We start from the raw sequence: 13,957 nt of genomic DNA on the forward strand, positions 1-13,957 counted from the left end.
CCCTGCGCCTCCCAGCCTTCCCACCCCTTACAGCTGGGGCACAGTGTCTCGTGTTACCAAGGGGAAGGGGTGGAGGCGGTGAGGGCCTTGCCCAGCCTGCATCCTGCATCCTAGGACGGAGGGCATGATGCCCACCTGGTCACCCCACCCTGCTGGTTGGAGTCCTCACCTGGAAGCAGGGAAGAGAAACAAGGGGGACAGGGCCTGGCACCTGACACCCACCTGCCCTGGACTCTCACAAGAAGGGGACACAGACATCTTGAGCTTCAGTCCAGTTTTGGGAGACACTTTGTTCCAGCAACAAACTTTTGCCTTAAAAGCCAAGGTGCTTTACAAACCCCTCCCCAGCTGTCACAGAAAGGCTTAATCTCATCACACTTTTCTCAAACCCCAGCTCACGGTGAGACCACCTCTCAGGTGATGGTGCTTCAGAGCAGCCCCTTTACAAGATCCCTGGAGTTCAGCTCTCCCAGCCCTGCCTTCAGTTTAAGGAGGAAGTTTCCTTGACAACCTTGACAAACCTGCTCAGTTTCCTTGACAACCAAGCTTTTCAATCTCCCAAACTCTTCTCCTTCAAACATTCCTATTCTAGGCTTGATGAGCCTAAAGTGACTAGTGCTGTCATCATGTGCCAGAGAGTGACTCCTCCAAGCCCGTAGTTACTGGTTACATGATGCTATTGATGACGAAATCCCAAAAGAGCCAGCTTTGCAAGGTAACCACTTCTGGACTCGGCACTGGGTCCCTTTCCATGGACAGAGTGGAGTGGCCGTTTCCACGGACCCTGTGGTGGAAAAGCTCACCTAATGAAGCCAGGACTTCATCCCTTCCAGGTGATTCCAGGGTCCTCATTCTCCCCAGACCCTCACCCACAGGGCTGCTGTCTGTGCCAGTCTATACGGGACCTTGGTAATCTCCTAAAATGAGGGTTATTTTATACACAGGTAATGGGTTGAATGCTGGCCCCAAAAGATGTGCCCCCCGAGAACACGTGAACAGGACCATATCTGGGAAAAGGGTCTTTGTATATGTAGTTAAGGATCTCAAGGTGAGGTCATCTTGGGTTAGGGTGGCCCTCAATCCGATTGAGAGAGTCCTTGTGAGAGACAACAGAGGAGAAACACAGACATAGAGGAGAAGCCACGTGAAGATGAAGGCAGAGATGGGAGGGATGCAGCCACAAGCCTGGGGACGCCTGGAGCCCCCAGAAGCTGGAAAAGGCAGGAAGAACCCTATCCTGGAGCCTTTGGAGAGACTTCCATCCTGCAACACCTTGATCTCAGATGTCTGGTCTCCAGGCCTGGGGGAGGATGAATTCCTGTTGTTTTAAACCACCCAGCTTGTGGTCATTTGTTACAGAAGCCACAGAACAGTCACACAGACCCTGCTCTGTAGGATGCTGGAAGTGCGGGTCTCATTAAAGGCCAACAAAGGCTGGATCGCAGAGCCCTGAGAGTCAGCATTGGGCCCCAGAAATCCTAAAGCAGTGTCTGGACACCAGAACGTTGAGGGGTCAGTCGGAAGCCCATCCCTAAGGGTGCCGGCTGCACACGGCCTCCCCAGGTTTTTACGCCTGTGCATGTTGGGGATAAGTATTTCCATCCTGATTCAGGACTTCTGATATCACTGTTCACATTGCTAATTAAGAACCCACTAGTTACACAGAGGAAAACCCTACCAGGACACTTGCTCCAGTGGTAAACAATTCTGAAGTTGGTCACAGCTGGGGAATCGTCTCCCATGCAGCCAGCAGCACCCCCGCAAGGAGCGTCCTCATTGCAAAGCTGGGGGACCATGCCCAGGCGTCTCCGAGTAAACGTGAGCTGAGCCCCAGGCCAGCTGCTGCTGAACTTTTCCCACCCTTCCCAGGTAAAACACCTGAATATGTACAAAGACTTTAAAGCCTAGAGGAAAGGACTTGGAGTCAAACCAGTGACAGCACGCAGGCCGAGTTGGTGCCTGCAGGCCAGGCAGGATGGTCCTGGCCCCAGGCGCTCTTCTGGAAGCCTTCCATTTCCCTACCTGAGTTACCCCTCCTGTCCTGGCCCCCACAGCTTTTTTCTTTCCTCACCTCTACCTGGGAGAAATTCCAACAGCAGGTATGGGTGACACATCCTCTTCTTTAGCAGGTAGCAGACTGGCAACTCCTGCAGAAAGTCCAGCAGAGCCCCATTCACACCGGGCCACCCACAAAGCCGTGACCCCTCACTCCTTCCCACCACCCCAGCCCCGAGACTGCTGACGGGGCAGAGCATATGGCGTCAGGCACAGCTGCAGGGGCTCTTGCTGCCTGGAGGGGGTGTTTATATTGACCTCAACCCAGGCACACCTGGGGAAGGTTGGCCGGCAGGGTCAGGCTGCCCAGGTCAGCCAATCCGTGCCCATCAGGGACTCAGAGGTGCAGAACATGGGCCTTGCTGCACCCGCCAGGTCCAAGGAACAGGTGTGGGGTCCTGAGGGTCAGGATAGACATGGGGCTGCAGCTCTGCTTGTTTTCTAATCATTTTGTCTGGTCCATGAGTGGGAGACAACTTCAAGAAGACCCTCTCCTAATGAGAGGAACCCAGGAGTCAGGGAGAGGAGGGGTGGCGGGCGAAGACAGAGGCCTGGTGCCCCGGCTGCAATGGAAGCCTCTGGAAGACCCAGTGGAGGGAGGCCGCACAGAGTGAAGCCCAGGGTCACAGACCTGTCGGAGCTGCTGTTTGTTAGTTCGGGTCCTGCTCTGAGGTGCTCTGTGTCAGCTCTGACCAACAGGTGGGCTGGGGGTGCTCTGCAATGAGGGCTACGTGCACGGTTCCTGTGTGCCCAGCCCTGCCGGGTGCCTGCCCAGGGGAGCTCCATATCCTGGAAGGGGCCTGACCACAAGAGCCCCGTGGGCTGCTGGTTACCTGCTCAGGTGAGCTCCATATCCTGGAAGGGGCCTGACCACAAGAGCCCCGTGGGCTGCTGGGTACCTGCTCAGGTGAGCTCCATATCCTGGGAGGGGCCTGACCACGAGAGCCCCGGGGGCTGCTGGGTGCCTGCCCAGGTGAGCCCCATATCCTGGGAGGGGCCTGACCACGAGAGCCCCGGGGGCTGCTGGGTACCTGCTCAGGTGAGTTCCATATCCTGGGAGGGGCCTGACCACGAGATCCCCGTGTGCTGGGAGCGGGGCGTGTTTATGAGCGTCCTCTCTGTGCAGCCGGCACAGAGTTGCTTAGCAACTTCCCTGTGGGCAGTGCTGGGATGAAATGAGGACCAGGACATGCCACGGACCCCCTGAATCCCTGTCCATCCAGAGTGATGCGGTCAGTAGGCAGGTGCTGGCCACTGGGCTGCGTGAGGGGGGCCCCACGGGTACCTCTTGTGTCTTCCACCTGACACCACGGAGGCCTCCCCAGGACAGAGCAGACAGCTCTACCTGGGGCAGGTGGGAGCTCCTGGTGACCCTGCAGGGTACATGAGAGGGACGGACCAGGCAGGAGGGGGTGGGAGCCCAGGCAGAGCCATGGGGCTCGGGGCCGAGGGGGCTTTTCTGGGTCTCAGCTGGGAGTGGACATGCAGGTGGTGAGTGTGATCCAGGAAAGCTGCCCTGGTGACGTGAGGCTGAACCTGCTTCAGAGTGACAAGCCTTCCGGATGATCCCAGAACAGGATAGTGAGACGGATCCTGTTAGAAGAAGGTGAGTGAATCCCCCCAAGAGGAGGCTCTGTGAGCTGGCCCCGGGAGGGGGGCGAAGGGAACAGGTGTGGAAGCTGCGGGGAGTGGGCAGTCCCCCTGGGTGGGCGGCGGGTGCAGACCCCACTCCGTGGGCTCACGTCTGTGCTTCCGGCTGGATTACTTGGCCTCTCGGAGCCTCAGCTTCCTAGTCTGCTCGTGGCGTGATGATGCTGAGTGACATTCTCCGACTCTTTTTCACTGTCTGCCCCTCAAGCCTGTGAGAAATGGAATATTTCTTGCCATATCAGTAAACAAAGGATGTCATGGTCTTCAGCACTTGCAGCCCCCCAATGAGAGCCGGCGGGCCCTGAGGCACTCAGGATATGCAAATACAGAATGCAGGCCCCAGAGAGCTGAGGTGCACATCAAAGGAAGGATTTCAGCGAGCCCAGACTCTTGCATCTTCCCATACAAAGGAAAGCGCTCCATTCCTCACCTTGGGAGAGCTGGTTTTCCTTAGTTAACAATCACCTTTTGATGTTCCCCATTACCTGCGCCAGTCCCCTGCCCTGTCCCCTCCCCCCGGTACTTTAGCTCAGGGAGGAAGGAGCGCAGAGGGACTTGGCTAAATAAGGGGCCTGCACGCCTCGGGAGGAGTTTTCAGCCGCTTTCCCCGCAGTCGGGAGGAGGGGCGCTGACGCTGCAGCCGGACCCTGCGCCTCCCTTGCCCCGTTTCCCCTCAGGACGCTCACGCCGACCCCCTCCCCACGCCCACCAGGCCCCGCGAGCCAGGCCGAGGGCAGGGGCGAGAGGAGGGACCGAAGTTCCCCGGGACCAGACGCTGGGGGCCGCTCTTTCTGCACAGCAGCAGCGGGTGGCAGCGAACCCCTGCCCCTCAGAAGCTGGTCTTGTGCTGCCGCCCGGGCACCGGACCAGGCGGAGGGTCGGCGCCCACTCACCCGGCCCGCCGTCCCCGCGACTGTCACGGCTTCGGCCGCCGGGGCACCTCCAGAGCCGGCAGCCTCAGTGAGGCCGCCCTCCCCTCGGGCTCCGGGGCAGTTCCGTGAAGGCGGAGGGAAGAGACCCCCAGCCGGGAGTTCCAGCTCTGCGGAGACACGGGCTCCGTTCTGGGCTCAGGGGGTGGAACCGCTCTGCCCCGAGGCCTTCCGGGAGGGAGCGGGGCGCCGGGGGTGGAGCCAGGAGCGCAGGGCCCCGTCGGGGGTCCTGGAGGGGCGGTCCGGCCTGGGGGCCCCGCCCACTGTGGCCGCAGCCCAGGCCTTTTTCCTGGAATCCTACACCAAAAAGTTAGAAAGATACACGGTCTATAGTAAATATTCACAAATGATTGTTGCTGCTCTGCTTACTATTCTATTAAAGGTGTAAAATCCATAAAACACTTTAAGTTCAAAATTAAATATGAATTTTTACCTTTCTAATTATGTCTCTGCTATTCCCAACTGTGGTTAATGAATCAGAGACTGTGGCATCACTAGTTAAAAATGAGCTTGTTAAAAAAATAGAACTCAGGCCCACCGGACCTACTGAATCACAATCTGCACTTTTACAATCTCCCCAGTGTACTTGTGTACCCATGAATAGTTGAAAGGTACATTTCTACCCCAACATGTCTTTTCTGTCTGAGAAATACACACATTTTATCCAGTTTGATATAAATAAAACACTCAAAAATGCATATGCCTGTGTTGAAACCATCTTTTTATCATTTCTTTTCCAGACAAGTATAGTCTCTATACTGGTTTTGTGGATCACATGCCATACTCTTTTCTTGTAGTTAGAAATAAGATAGAGAAAGTTACTTTGTAAAAAAAAAATATATATATATATATATATATATATATATTAGTGGATAATTGAAGACACTCTTCTAAATTAAAACCAGTTCTCTTAACTTGCTGTTTTCTTCTTGGGTCACATTATGAACTCTTCCCATGGCCACATGGCATGTGTACTTTGAATTTCAGGGACTGCTGACATTCCAGGATGTGGCCATAGATTTCTCTCAAGAGGAGTGAGAATGCCTGGACCAAGATCAATGGGAATTGTACAGGGATGTGATGTTAAAGAAGTATAGGAACCTGCTCTCCTTGAGTGAGGATACCTTCATTCCAGAATTCCTTATCCACCCACAAGGTTTAGAGTCCTTCATTTGTAGAATGTCTCCTGGAACCTTCTGCTTCCTACAATAGGGTTTCAGATTACAACGTTTCAGGAAAGATTGGGAGTTTGTGAGTATAATTTATCTTATTCTTTTAAAATTGCAGCCTCCCTTTTAATATACTTTATAACTGCTTGGGATGTGTCTATAGGAACTGTGTACTATATGCTTCTGTTATAGTCCTTACAATATTTTATTGTCTTATTTTCTGTAACACTTTTCCATGGATTCTTTGGGCTTAAGGTATATTAAAAGGGAGACTGCGATTCTGGGACTTCCCTGGTGATGCAGTGATTAAGAATTCGCCTGCCAATGCAGGGGACCCGGTTCGATCCCTGGTCCGAGAAGTTCCCACGTGCCACGGAGCAACTAAGCCGGTGGGTCACAACTACTGAGCCTGCGTGCCACAACTACTGAAGCCGGTGTGCCTTGAGTCCGTGCACCATTTATTTTTTGGAGAATAAAACCACCTCTGAGTGATTAAACTTTAGACCAGCTAGTCAAAATGCTTTATCACCTGTTCTTCTAAAACACTGATCAACGGAACAAGTTTTACTAGGGATAACAGTGTAATTGTATTCTAGAGTTCATATCGGCAATATGGTTTATGACCTTGATGCTGGATCAGGACATTTCAATGGTATAACTGCTATTAATTGTCTGTTTGTTCAACGATTAATGTCTCACGTGATCTGAGTTCAGACTGGAGTCATCCTGGTTGGTTTCTGTCTATTGCAGATTTCTCCCAGTATGAAAGGACAAGAGCAATACGGCTTACTTTACAAAATGTCTTCAAACTAAATGATGATATAATCTACATTCAATTAATTTATACATACCCAACTGTAGAACAGGGTTCGTTACGGTGGCAGAACCCAGTAATTATGTAAAACTGAAACTTTTTCTCCACTGGTTCAAGTCCTCTTCCTAAGAATGTGTTTATAATCAACATTCTTTCACAAATTACCCAATTTAATTCACCATAGCATTCCTCATATTAACTAAATGGAAAATCCTAGGCTATATACAAATCCAGAAAGGGCCAAAAATCATCAGCCCCCATGGATTATTACAACCCATTGCTGAGGCATTCAAATTACTTATTAAAGAACCACTATGTCCATCAACATCATCAATTTATATATTATTGCCCTAATGCTAGCCTTAACCCTGGCTCTCACAACATGAATTCCTCTTCTCATATCTTATCCACTAATTAATATAAATGTAAGTATATTATTTATATTAGCCATATCACACCTAGCCATCTATTCCATCCTCAGATCTGGATGAGCTTCAGATTCAAAATACTCACTCACTGGAGCTCTAGGGACAGTAGCACAGACAATCTCAGGTGAAGTAATGATAGCAGTTATTCTATTCTCAGTCTTACTGATAAATGCATCATCTACACTTTCAACAGTAGTTATTACACAAGAACACCTATGACTAATTTTCTCCTGACCCCTACCCAGAATTTGATTATCTCCGCAGTAGCAGAAATCCAATGAAGCCCCACTTGATTTAACAGAAGTAGAGTCAAAACCTGTATTTGGCTTCAATGTAGAAAATGTAGCAGGCCCATTCACCCCGTCCTTCCTAGAGAATATGTCAATTTCCTTATAATAAGCATTTCCACAACAATCTATTTTTAGGAGCATTCGACAATACATTCCCTTGTATGGATGGGCCATGTTTTGCTTCTCCATTCATCTGTTAATGGACACATGTAATATGTGTCATGCTTCCTCCTGCGCTCTGCTCACACAGGGGGACTGTGCACCCTGTGGAGCTGGGCTTTCAGCCTCTGCACAGGACCCCTTGGTGTTGGTTTAAAGTTCAGCTTACACCCCAAGAATGACGAAAGGTGAAATCCTCATCAGCCCTGTGCGGTGCAGGCAGGGAGTCACAATTAATTATAGAGTTAAAAGCAGAGAGGGTAAGGGTGACTCAGCCATGGAAAAGGACTGAAGCACTGACACAGGCTATGATGTGGATGAACCTCGAAAACATGGTGCTCAGTGAGAGAAGACAGACACAGAAAGACAATTAGTGGACTCCACTTACATGAGACATCAGAACAGGCAAGCCCACAGAGACAGAAAGTGGACTGGGGATGCCAGGGCTGTGGGAAATGAGGGGGGACCTCTAAAGAGTGAGGTTTGGGGGAGATAATGGAAATGTTGTCAAATGCATTGTGCTGGTGGCTGCACAACCCTGTGAATATGCAAAACACCACTGAGCCTAATACTTAAAATGGGTTAACTAACTGCGTGGTACAGAAGTTCAATGTCAATAAAGATGTTATCAAAAGCGAAAACCTGGAGGCTTCCAGGCCCACCTCCAGAATGTGAGAGCAGAGGTGCGGGGTCGGACAGGACCTGCGTGTCTGAAAGCCCCATGCATCCAACCAGGTGGTCTGAGGGCACCTTGCGAAATTTCCCCTGTGGCATCAGAAGCATGGGGCGCTAGTGTGGCCAGGCCTCAGGCACAGAGGCTGGATTCCGTGGCCTTGCTGTCCTCTCTTAGGGGCTGTGGCATCGTCTCCGTAGAAGGAGGTGGGTCAGCTTGAAGCCCGGTTCCCTCTTCTGCATGTTTCTTCTTTCTCTCCCAGCGATGGTGCCGGCTGAGCTGTGCCAGAGCAACCAAGGCAAAAGGGTCATGCACCGAATGACTGAGAACTTTGACCAGTCACATCTCCTGGTGGTCGGGTTCCCCCCTCCAGCCTCTTTCCTAACTGTCTCCCCACTTGGGAAGAAGCACCCTGAACGTAAGAATTTCTCTCTCTCTCTCTTTTATCTTTTTTTGTAACTTGTCTTTATGTTTAGAAGGGGGTGTAGCTGAATGTCAATGCTGCGTTTCTTTCTGCTGTACATCCACTTGAGTCACTTACAGAGAGACATCAGTAAACTCTTTTTCAGATTCTTACCAGTCTCGTGTATTGTTTTCCTGTGATTACAGTGTGTTGAGTCGAGTTCTGTGTGCTATACAGTCACTTCTTATCAATTACCGCTTTTGTCTATGGAAGGGTAGGCATTCCAATTTCAACCTCCTGGGTTATTCCTCCCCCACCCCCACCTTTCCCCTTTGGCAGCCATAATTTTGTTTTCTATATCTGTGACTGTTTCTGTTTTGTAAGTTAGTTCATATGTATGCATTTTTAGATTCCACCTATAAGTGATTATCTTATGATAAGTCTCTTTTTCTGTCTGACTTATGTCACTTAGAATGGTTGTATCTAAGTCCACCTGAGTTGCTACAACTGGCCTTATTTCATTGATTTCATGGCTGAGTAATATTTCGTTGTACATATGTAGCACATCTTCTTTATCCATTCTTCCTTCCAAGGGCATTTAGGTTGCTTCCATGTCTAGGCTCTTGTAAACAGGGCTGCACTAAACTTTGGGGTGCTTCTGTCTTGTGGTTGTTTGGTTTTCCCAAGATATATGCCCACCAGTGGAATTGCGGTATCCTCCGTAGCTTCATTGTTTAGATTTTTAAGGAAACTCCATTCTGTTTTCCAGAATGGCGCTGTTAGCGGCTTACAGTCCCATCATCAGTGTAGCAGGGGTCCCTTTTCTCCACACACTCTCCAGCATTTCTTGTTTGTAGACTTTGTGATGATGGCCATTCTGACTGTTGTGAGCTGATACTTCTTTTTTAATATATAATTTATTTATTTATCTATTTTATTTTTCATTGAGTTGGGTCTTCCTTGCTGCGTGCGGTCTTTCTCTAGTTGTGGCGAGCGGGGGCTACTCTTCCTTGCGGTATGTGGGCTTCTCACTGCGGTGGCTTCTCTTGTTGCAGAGCACGGGCTCTAGGACTGCAGGCTTCAGTAGGTGTGGCTCGCAGACTCTAGGGTGCAGGCTAGTTCATTAGTTGTGGCACATGGGCTTAGTTGCTCCGTGGCATGTGAGGTCTTCCTGGATCAGGGCAGGAACCTGGGTCCCCTGCTTTGGCAGGCTGATTCTTAACTACTGCGCCACCAGGGAAGTCCCCCGATACTTCTTTGTAGTGTTGATTTGCATTTCCCGAATATTTGGTTGCCCAAAAAGGGCTTTCAGTTTTTTCCATAAGTTTTTATGGTCCTTAAGCTGGCCAGAATGGTTCCACCTGCTTGTTTATTAAAGTGAAACATCTGCCCTCGGATTATTAATCTGAGGGGCTATGAGGGATGTAATGCAGCTGCTGGTTACCTTGGTAACTGATGAACCAACCTGTCGTCACTTCCCCGTATAAACAGTGGTCCCCTCCTCCCCTGAGGAGCGCAGATGGCTCGCTCCCATGGCCTACCTGCCGTTTGCCATTAAGTGGTGCGCTGGTGCTCCGGACCTTTCTGCTTTGCAAGAGTAGGATCCTCTATCCAACAAATCATTGACGTCTCTGTTGCTATCTCCTGGCTCTTTTCGGTCTCAGAGCTGGGCAAGTATAGGCCTTGCAGGCCTTCTGGGTGCAGCCCACCAACCACATAGTGATTCAATATTTTTATAGATTATACTCCATTTAAAGTTATTTTAAAATAATGGCTATATTCCCCTGTGCTGTAAAATATATCCTTGTTGTTTATTTATTTTATATATGGTAGTTTGTCTTAATCCTATACCCCTATCTCTCCCCTCCCTACTTCCCTCTTCCCACTGGTAACCACTAGTTCTCTATATCTGTGATTCTGCTTCTATTTTGTTATATACATTGATTTGTTTTATTTTTATTTATTTTATTTTATTTTTTTGTCTGTGTTGGGTCTTCGTTTCTATGCGAGGGCTTTCTCTAGTTGTGGCAAGCGGGGGCCACTCTTCATCGCGGTGCGCGGGCTTTTCACTGTCGCGGCCTCTCTTGTTGCGGGGCACAGGCTCCAGACGCGCAGGCTCAGTAGTTGTGGCTCACAGGCCTAGTTGCTCCGCGGCATGTGGGATCTTCCCAGACCAAGGCTCGAACCCGTGTCCCCTGCATTAGCAGGCAGATTCTCAACCACTGCGCCACCAGGGAAGCCCTGTTTTATTTTTTAGATTCCACATGTTAGCGAGGATGTGGAGAAAAGGGAACCCTCTTGCACTGTTGGTGGGATTCTAAATTGGTGCAGCCACTATGAAGAACAGTATGGAGGTTACTCAAAAAACTCAAAATAGAACTACCATGTGACCCAGCAGTTCCACTGCTGGGTGTATATCCAAAGCAAACGAAAACACTAATTCGAAAAGATACATGCACCCCTATGTTCATACCAGCATTATTTACAATAGTCAAGATATGGAAGCAACCTAAGTGTCCATCAACAGACAAATGGATGAAGAAGATGTGGTATGTATATATAGCAGTACAATGGAATATTACTCAGTCATAAAAACAGTGAAATTCTGCCATTTGCAACAATGTGGATGGACCTAGAGAGTATTATGCTTAGTGAAATAAGTCAGGCAGAGAAAAACAGAAAAATGCCTTCCATCATTACTATTGAAAAATAGTTGACTATTGTTTAGAGGTCAGTCTAACTGCCGTGCCTTTAAAGGTAATTGTCTTTTTTACTCTCAGGATTTTTCTCTTTACCTTTGTTTTTTGCCATTTTACTATCATGCATCTAATTGCAGATTTTTGTTTTATTCCTTCCAGTTTTATTGAGATCTAATTGACATACAGCATAATGACTTGACATTCGTATATGATGCAAAATGATTATCATAATGTTTAGTCCATCACCTCATACGGTTACAATTTTTTTTTCACCTTGTGATAGCTTTCGGGGTCTACTTTCTTAGCAGATTTATTTAAATTTATTTGCATGGGGTTCCTTGGATCTCTTTGATCCATAGATGAATGTGTTTCTTCAGTTCTGGGAAATTCTCAGCCATTTTCTCTTCAAACATTTCTTCTGCGTCATTCTCTCTTTCTAGGACTTGATCAGATGCACATTAGATCTCTCATTGTACCCTCCTTGTGTCTTACTCTCTTTTAGATTTGTTTCTACTCCATGTTTCGAGCTGGATAGTTTATTCTAATTTATAAATTCTAATTTATGTTTAACATATATTTATATATTATACATAATTGACATAAAATTAGTTTCATATCAAAAAATATGTCTAATTAATGAGTTCATTAATACTTCCTATATTTTATCCAATCTGGTGTTTATCTCATTCACTGTACTTTTTTAAAATTTTTATTTATTTATTTATTTTGTTATTTATTTATTTAGGCTGCATTGGGTCTTTGTTGCTGGGCGCGGGCTTTCTCTAGTTGCAGTGAGCCAGGGCTACTTTTCACTGCGGTGTGTGGGCTTCTCATTGCGGTGGCTTCTCTTGTTGCAGAGCATGGGCTCCAGGCACGCGGGCTTCAGTAGTTGCGGCATGCGGGCTCAGTAGTTGTGGTGCATGGGTTAGGTTGCTCCGCAGCATGTGGGATCTTCCCCGACCAGGTCTCAAACCCATGTCCCCTGCATTGGCAGGCAGATTCTTAACCACTGCACCACCAGGGAAGCCCCTCATTCACTGTATTTCTTTTATCTTCTCTGCAACCTGCCACCTCTTTCTGCCCTTAGCTCTAGCAATCTGAGTGCTGGCTCCAGTGCAAACTCATGGATTTATAGAGTCTAATTTAGACTCACAGTTGGTTAGAAAATAGGACCCATAAGCCTAGGCTCATCTTTTCTGAAGAGGAAAATATATATTGTGTGCTGTAATGTGAGGGAGAGTTGGTGTGGGAGTGGGGAGCTGAGTGGAGGGAGGGAAAGGCAGCACATCAAGTACAGGTGGCACTGATGTCAACGTGAATGGCTGTCGTGCTGTAGCTGCCACACAACAGCATTTGGCCTAAGGTTACATTAATAAAGATATTGTCTCTAGAATAGGGAGGTGCTCTACACTGATCATTCATTCAACTGATATTTGTTGTGTGTCAGATATATTACACGGTATTTTTGCATCTAGGAAACCTCAGTGAAGTAAAAACAAGCAACCATTGCTGTCTTCGTGGAGCATATGTTCTATTGGTAAGGGGCAGACTGTATACTGTAAGCACAGTAAATGAGGGAAGTGTTTATATTAGAAGTTGCTAAATGCTTTAAAGCAGGTGATTCAGAGTACAAGTGTGTGGGGAGAGGGAAGATGTCTGTTGTGGTCAGTGTGGGCCTCATTGAGAAGGTGACCTTTGAGAAAAGATTGAAGGACCTGAATTTTCCAAGAGGATGTCTGGGGGATGTTCTTTCCAGGCAGGGAGGACCTCCAGTGCAAATGCATGAGAGCAGCAATGTGCCTGTGTCCATTCACTGTATTTTTAACATTGGTTATTTTAATATTTGTTTATAACAGCTCTGTTTGTTTCTTTTTCAAGTGTGCTACAACAAATTTGATAGTCTCCTATAATGTAATCTGTTTCCTATGATATACCTGTTTTCTGCAGGTATTTTCAAGTTTGTCATTTAATTCTTTAAGCTTGGTAATGAAGGTGATGTTTTAGTCTGTTTGATAGTCTCCATGTCTGAGAAGAGTGCAGCTGTGTTTCTGCTTTTCTGCTTCCTTTTGGTTCTTCTGGATCTGAGAATGGAGGGGTGCTTCTTTCTGTTCCTGCTAACCTTTGACTGCTGGCCTTTTTTGCCTTTGTAAAGTTACTGGTAGGGTAAGTAAGACCTGGCACAGGTGTTCCTGCCCCCAAGAAGCTTTGGGTTCACTCTGTCAGGGACCTGGGTCACTCCCACTTGGGATCACCTTAAACCATTCTCACAATTTGAGATTCCTTAGCCAACTCAGGTTGTGAGTCCCTAGGAGTCAGTTCTCTTGAGGCCCAGTCTGGGCCCAAAAGTCCCCCGGTTTTGGGGAAGGAGGGATAGGCTTCCACTAACTTTTCCCTGATGTTGAAAATTCAGCTTTTTGAAACCCCAGCTTAAAGTGAGCAGGTTTCCTACAAATTTTCACCTTTCATGGGCTTTGTGCTCTGACTCTTGCTGCCCCTCCTCCGTGCAGTCCCTGAGCAGAAGCCCGAAACAACAGTAACTGGACATGCTTGCAGGCATGAGCACTTCCTATACTCCACTCTTCTCTCTGGTTACGTGCCTTTCTCCAAAAATTGGCCTGGGAACAACCTACTGCTGTTTGGGCTCGTCAGTCCATTTCAGAGATGTTGAATGTATTGAAACCACTGTGT

General features: G+C 48.2%; 1 long non-coding RNA gene across 1 annotated transcript; it reads left to right on the forward strand.

The window, feature by feature from the left end:
- The first annotated feature begins 3,149 nt into the window (after positions 1-3,149).
- Positions 3,150-10,522, forward strand: LOC309618974. Its single transcript, XR_014238695.1, has 3 exons — positions 3,150-3,287; positions 3,544-3,661; positions 3,914-10,522. It is a non-coding gene; the product is annotated as an uncharacterized lncRNA (long non-coding RNA).
- Positions 10,523-13,957: the final 3,435 nt, after the last annotated feature.

Source organism: Balaenoptera borealis, assembly GCF_965194805.1.
Source record: "Balaenoptera borealis genome assembly, chromosome: 20".
Classification (NCBI taxonomy): domain Eukaryota; kingdom Metazoa; phylum Chordata; class Mammalia; order Artiodactyla; family Balaenopteridae; genus Balaenoptera; species Balaenoptera borealis.